We start from the raw sequence: 7,890 nt of genomic DNA on the forward strand, positions 1-7,890 counted from the left end.
ATAAAAAGTGTGTCAGTTGCAATCTCGCTGTGATCTGTTATGCCAAGTTTATTTTGAGATTTCCTCAAATGAAGGGGGTGATATCCGGTAAACAATTTCTGCGCGCAGACAGATGGAGAAAACGTTAGAAATCTTGGGGGTTGGATTGCTGTATCAACTTGTCACACATTTCCTCCCGTAAATGTCAATTGTACTTGCTTTTAGAAACGAGAATGGAAATTGATACTGAAGAAAGCTTTTCGTGCTTTGTCAGTAGCAGTGTGACAAGTTTAGAGCCAAATAACCTGATTGACCTTATTATTTCCGTTTTTACTCAGAATATTGCATTATTATTGATTACTAGTGGTACCCGCACGGCTTTGCCCGTGATGGAAAAATTAAAACGTCTTTTGGTTCGCCTGTATATTTACAAGTAATGTATGGTGAATTTTCTCACCAATTGACTTGTACCCATGTTACGGTTCCACGTTATGATAATTTCGTATCTCGCCAATTGACTTGTGCCCATGTTACGGTTCCACTTTATGATAATTTCGTAATTTACTCGTCCATCTTATGATAATTTTGTGCTTAAAACTGGAATAGAAAAAGAACCACACCGAATTTTCGAAAAATCGCTTCGGTGCACACCCCCATGCTACAAACTAACTTTGTGCCAAATTTCATGAAAATCTGCCGAACGGTCTAGTAGGGCTCGACCGATGGCATTTTTTGGCCGATGGGCCGATGCCGATTGTTGGCCGATTGTTCAAAGGTGGCCGATGGCCGATGGTCGATTGTTTTCCTCCAAATGGCCGATTGCCGATGGCCGATGTTGTTGGCCGATGGCAAAAAAAAAAAAAAAATCTAACAGAAAAAAAATTGATAAGATTTCTATTTCTATTCAAGAGTCACAACTGACTTCAACTGTATTTATGTCGAGGTCTGCATACTAGTGCCTTGCCTCCATTATTTTATATACCGATAGATGGCAGCACCATCACCGGATCGAACAGTTAATGAGAATTTAGAACTAGTCCAAGAGCTAATAGCTACTTGGTACTAGCACCCCCAGAGGTATCGTTTCACTTGGAGGACATTGAGACCACGAGCATATTTAACGTCGCCCAGTCCCCTTTAATGACGACGGTGGGTCTTCGACCAGCGGGGATCGAACCCGAGCCCCTCCGGCCCCGAGTTCAATGCCCTACCGATCAGGCTACCACGGCCCCAAATTGATAAGATTGTCAGGGATTTAAAGGATCATTGATTCATTTCACTTTACTTCCTTTCAATGAATAAGGAATTGTAATCCTCCCCCCCCAAAAAAATCAGATTTCGAACTAAATTTTTATTTTACAATCATCCAATTTAAAGTTCACAAGTTTTTTCGGCGCACATGTATATGCATATGTACCTAAGAACACATAGATGACCGAAATATCCATTTTGAACGTCTCCTCAGTAAATTATCGCAAATTCTCTTGTGATGTCTTCATGCGCGTCAACTTACGTCACTCAAAAACGTTATGAAATAGTAAGTTGAAAACTAATACGTACGTAGTATGATCTAAAAGTTTGAGGACAAGTTGTATAAAAATTTACCGTGAATAGTTCACATTACCGAAGTACATCTATATGCAAAATAGTCACCTTGAACGACTATGCACTTCTGCCAACGTTCGTATAGCTTTTAGAAGGACTCCTGGAAGACATTTATCGCAACCTCCTGTAAGGCCTCTTGCGCTGCTGCTTTAACTTCATCGTGGGGAAGAAGGCGACTTTCATGTTGAGGATGCACGGTTCGATTGGTCAATACTCTGATAAGACAAACAAATAACACAACGTTTCGTCGGACTTAGCTCCGAGTGACTTTTACCTGTTCCGAGCAAAAAAACAACATTTGCATGGACGTCGCTTTCTTCCGTTAGGAGAAGATAAAGCTGCATCACAGAAGTTAGGGAAAAATGGCTTCCAGGAGTGTTTCCAAAAGTTATACGAACACTGGCAGAAGTACATAATCCCTCAAGATGACCTTTTGAAGGTGGATGTGCTTCAGTAATGTGAACTATTCTGGGTGAGGTTTTATACAGCTTGTCCCCCGAACTTTTGGATCGTACTACGTACAATATGTATAGGGTGTAGTTATCCTTCTCCTTTTTTGACTGCTGTATGATGGAAGACAAAGAACAACAGCCAAAAAAAAGGAAGAAAACAAAGAGACTGTTTAATAAACAATTGATTTTTTTTAATTGAACATATAACTAAGATTTCAGTAATATTGTAATAATGTATGGATTTAGGTAAACTAAACATAGTTAAAAAATATTAAATTATGTTGTTTAATCATTCAAAAAAAAAAAATTAAGAATAAAACTATGAAACCGTCAACAAATTACGCAATTAAAGTGGAAAGATTGCACGTAGATATTTTTTAGTCATTAAATTAAACAAAAAATGTAACAGATCAAGTACAATATTAAATCATAATAGGAATAATTTTATACTAATTTAAAATTTATGAGTAGAAAAGTTTGCATTTTTCATAAAATGTATAACAGTGACATAAATTTTGCGGAAAAAAGAAATAGCCATGAAAACAGCGAGATTCTTAAAACGCAGCTACAATAAACAAACTCAATATTTACACCAACAAGTTAATAACTGAATACATATACTACTTGATCTGATGTTTGCACACGTAATATTGAACAATTTGATTGTTTAATCTTTTATGAAGCACTACAAACAAGTTCAAATTAAGTTTTTCAATTTAACAATAATTTTCTGAAATTTAAAAAATTGCATAATAGAAAAACCTTGAAACTTTTCTATAACATATTATTAAACATATGATGAAAACGAAAATAACTTATTCATTGATTTTAAATAAATACATAAAAATAGTTGCTTACAACAGAAAAAAAAATCAATCGCTATTAATGATGCAAAAAAGATGACGCATTACAAAATATAGGTGAAACAAGTATAAGAAATACGTAAAATGACATTTCTTGACCAAACTAAAGAATCGCTAAATATTTAAGAAATGCTTGAAACGACGAGGGTGGGTTGGGGGGGGGGGGGTCACCCTCTGATTTTGGAGTAACTCACAACGTTAAACTTCGGCCCCAACTTCGGCTTAATTTTTTTAGTACAGAACCGCTACCACCAACGCCTCGGAAGAGTTTCTGAATCTACTTCAGCATTTCCGAAGAAAAAAATTCAAAACTCCCTTTGTTTTCCGAATTATGTCACCAATCAAAACGTCTTTATCAATTTCTTACATTAATGCTCTAAATTCTTCCTAAACAATAGACAAAGCTTGAAAAAAAAATCTCTAATTTTGTGAATGGTGTTAGTTTTAAACAACTCAGAAGTACAACTAGAGTTTAATTTCAGAAATTGAGGGAGTTTGAGGAGGGGCACGCAAGTGTTCTCGGAAATACAAAAAATAGTCGTAAAAAATAGAGTTCAAAATAATCATAAACATTCAGCAGAAAAAACCTTTTAAAACTTGCACCCGAGTTTGTTTTGACGTGCAGTGGCGGATTTAAAATATAGCATAAGTTTCAATTGCGCGAGAGGCCTCATAAACATAGGGACACCGCAGGAGTTAAATAAATGCTTATGGTAAATGTTTACAACTTCTGTGATAGAGATATAGGGCCCCAAAATGTATTTCGATGGGCCCCAAACTTGTAGCTCCGCCGAAGCGATACAGAAAAGACTGCATTACTGTGATTCATATTACAAATGTCGAAATATAAAAAAATATCGTCTGTTCAACGGGAATCTAAGAAAATGAAACAAAACCGTTTTCGCCATCTTATATTTGTTTCCTTGGTCTCCATTTCTGCAATACATCACCAAATGATCGTCAGTCTGAGACGCTATGTTAGTTTTGCATTGAAATAAGTAATTAATAGCCGCAAAAAATCAGTTAATAGGCTTTTTAGAACACCCGATCAAAAACAAAAAGTGAAGTGCACAACTGGAGCTTGCGCACACCCCACACGCGAAAACTTATCCTTCTACAGTTCACCATTTTGGAGATACATACTTATGAGAGATACATACATCCAGCAACAAGAATAAACAATAAAACAACGCAATAATTAACTTGTTTGGTACCTGAATGCAGTATTAAAATCTCTTTCAGGGGTGACTAAAATAGAAATTCATACTGAAATTTAAGTAAACAATTTTGTATGAAAACAATAACTCCTTTTACTTTGTATTAAAAAGTAAAACAACAAAGGTCCTTTTTTTTCAAAAACATCGGCCAATTCCATCGGCTTTTTGATGTTTTTAAGGCCGATGGGCCGATGTTTCTTGCAAGTTAGCATCGGCCGCCGATGCCGATGCCGATGGCTAGATTGTTGAACCATCGGCGCCGATGCATCGGCCAGGCCGATGCATCGGTCGAGTCCTACGGTCTAGTCGTTATGCGCGTCACAGAGATCCAGACATCCTCCGGACATCCAGACATACAGACTTTCAGCTTTATTATTAGTAAAGATTTTCATCTATAAATTACTTTTGTAACATGGCCAACCAAGTAGGCTGCTGGCCGGTTAATTATAACTGACCCAAGCACTGATCAGTGCCGAATCTACGACTTTACTGAACCGGAACAAAAATTTGAAACTTCCGCCCTTACCCATCTTCCTTCAAGTTTTATCTTTAGTTCCAACTAAAAAACGCACAAAAGTAGGGTAAATTTAATGCCCCCCCCCCAGAAGTTGCAACAGGGGTGGGGGGCACGGGCACCGGCTTGCTCTCCCTTAAATCCAGCACTGGCACTGGTAAATGATAACATCATTTTTAAGTTACCTGCGGATGAGTGAACTTGTTTATTGGTGCAATAACTGAATTTACTTAGACTTTTCACTTCAGAAATTAGAAATCAAACTTCCTAACTTTCCTTTCTACTTTTAAAAAATCCTGTTATAAATAAATAAAAACCTCCTCTTTAATGTTCTTTCAACTCATACTTTTACTTTTTACATTCTTTATGCTTTTATAGTTCAGTTTAAAATTTTGACAGGAAATATTTTCTAGTTAATTTTATTCTAGTTGATGTTTTTTTTTTTACAGTTTTTTTTTAATTCTTTTTACAAAAAAGGATAGTATTGTATTTGCAAAAAAAAATTCACTCAAAAATCGACCTTAATTTCCATTTTTTTCACCCCCGAATGAATATTGAGTTTTTTTTTTTTTTTTTTTCGACTCGACCAAACGTGGATAAGTGCCTAAGAACGTATAGACACGCGAAATATCCATAATGACGATTCCCGAGTTATTTACAACGAGTTTTCTCGTAACTGTATGTACGTATGTATGTCGCATAACTCAAGAACGATAAATCATAGAAAGTTGAAATTTGGTACGTAGACTCCTAGTGGGGTCTTGTTGTGCACATCCCCTTTGGTTGCATTCGGGTGTTTCTAAAGGGGTCTTTTGCCCCTTTATGGGGAGAAATCATTGTTAATTTCGATTTAAACTCAAGTGGTGTTATAATTTGGCGGATACTTGGCAATATATCGCCAGTCTTTGGGTCACCAAATTTTGTCGCCAACTTGGTGACAAATTTGGCGATTTTTTTAGATAAATCTGGTTTTAATTTGGCCATTGTTGGTGATATTTAGAGAGTTAACTATTGAATCACATTAAAATTGCCAGTAATGGGGAAAAGACTTTAAATTGGAGTAAAAGGAAGTCATGTGATGCACACATCAGCTCGTTAATACAGTTGTTCTACTTGTACAGTAAGGGATAGTTATATTTAAAATTACTCTGTTTATATCTAGTTTGTACTAATAACATGTTATTGAAACTTGATATACCTGTGTAAGAATCCGAAATCTGGTAAAAGTAGACATTCAGAGGTGAATATACGCATTCACTTACCTTAGACATCGATGGAAGAGATTATTTCCGATGAATCACCGGTTGAAGATCGACATTCTCCTGTTTAGGGGTTTTTCAGCAACATATATATTCTTCAGAAAAAGAGAAAATTAAATATGTAGTAGGAAAATTCTAGTTTTTTTTTTTTTTTTTTTTTTTTTTTTTTTTACCGCCAGGTGAGAGCACGTTAGCTTTTTTATTAGCTAGAAGAAACTTGCAAATCTCATCTCTAAATTGGCTGTAATGCATACAAAAACCTTTCGCACTATTGTTGAACACTGTAGCAGGCTTTGGACTTGCGACTGAAGTGAATGGAAAGCAGATTGAACAAATTGTGTCATAAAACTAAGTTTCCAGTTCTCAGATCGTTGCTTTTTTGCCTTATGCACCAAGTTTCTCTCCTGGTCGGAAAAATTTTAACTACTGTTTTCTGATAGCAAATTTCTTTTCTATGATCCATATAGCGTGTATACCAAGTTCCAATAATTTATGTCAATTAGAAAGAGTTTTACGCAAGTCCAAACAAAGCAACTTTTATTACAACCACCCTTCATATGTATGTTATGTTTTGCATGTTAGGACAAATATAAAATTTTGCAGAAGCAACACTGATTTACACTATTGATCTGATCACAAGTTTCAATGTAGAAACGCCTTATTTTTCATCTTTGAATCCTTTTTACCGTAGACTTGAAAGCTACCATTGAAAAATCCTCCGAACACTTTTTCAGTTTTAATTAATTTTCTTGTTGCAATTTTCTTGATAATCATTTTAAGTGTTTAAATTCAGTAATTATGGATACATTCAAGCATAAGATTCGCGCAGCCAGAAGTGAAGAGCTTTGGCTCATGACTAGATTTTTTTTTGTATATTATCCTAAAGATTAAATTTTATCGCAAGTATGAAAAAGTTTTTGAATTAGCTCTTTAAGGTACATCAGGCATGAAAAATGCTTGTAAAATGTTCTTCCCGACTAAGAAAAACTAATTAATAAGGCAAAACAAACTATCTTCATAAAATCCAGCAAACTGCCACTTACACTCTGAGAAGGTACATCAATGCAACGAACTTTACATCAATATAGTACATGACAAGAAGCACATTAAAACAATAGCCCACAGGAGCCACAAAACAACGAAGGAGGACATCCCAGTCTCTGAAGAACATTTCAATAAAAATGAGTCTTAAAACAGCTCTGTTAAATCCAAATGACACCCACAAATGTCAAGCGAGATCACCCTACGTTACGTTAAATATTCAGAAATAAAACGAGCCGATGTTTAAGGCACACTAAGTTATTCGGTTAGATGCCAAATGCCGAGATTTCCCTCCACAAAAGCAGCCATTAGGATTTTATAGACCGCAGTATCTATCGAGGGGGGTCTTGGATATCGTTGTGGGACATTTTATCTGTGAGTATTGTCATAAAGCGTTTGTCAGGAAAAGAGGAATGAATGACAGAGAGGGCTGTAATGATCTTTTATAGTCGTAAAATGTTGTTTCCTCCACTGGGACGCCTCCAAGTTCATTTTTCAACTTGAAATTGTGTTGACTTAAGAATCATGTGCAGTGTTTAAAAAAAGAAAAGAAAGAGACAAACACTACGATTTTTTACTTCCTTTTACAAAAAAGGAAGTATTGTATTCGCGAAAAAAATTTCACTCAAAAATCGGCCTTAATTTCAATTTTTCTTACCCCCGAATGAATATTGATTTTTTTTTCGACCCGACCACACGTGGATATATGCCTAGAAACGTACAGACAACCGAAATATCCATTTTGACAATTCCCGAGTTAATTACAACGAGTTTTCTAGTGACGTCTGTATGTACGTATGTAGGTATGTGCGGATGTGCGTATGTATGTCGCATAACTCAAGAACGGTAAGTCCTAGAAAGTGGAAATTTGGTACGTAGATTCCTAATGGGGTCTAGTTGTGCACCTTCTCTTTTGGTTGCATTCGGATGTTCCAAAGGGGGGGGGGGGGGTCTTTTGCC

Source organism: Uloborus diversus, chromosome 4, assembly GCF_026930045.1.
Source record: "Uloborus diversus isolate 005 chromosome 4, Udiv.v.3.1, whole genome shotgun sequence".
Lineage (NCBI taxonomy): Eukaryota > Metazoa > Arthropoda > Arachnida > Araneae > Uloboridae > Uloborus > Uloborus diversus.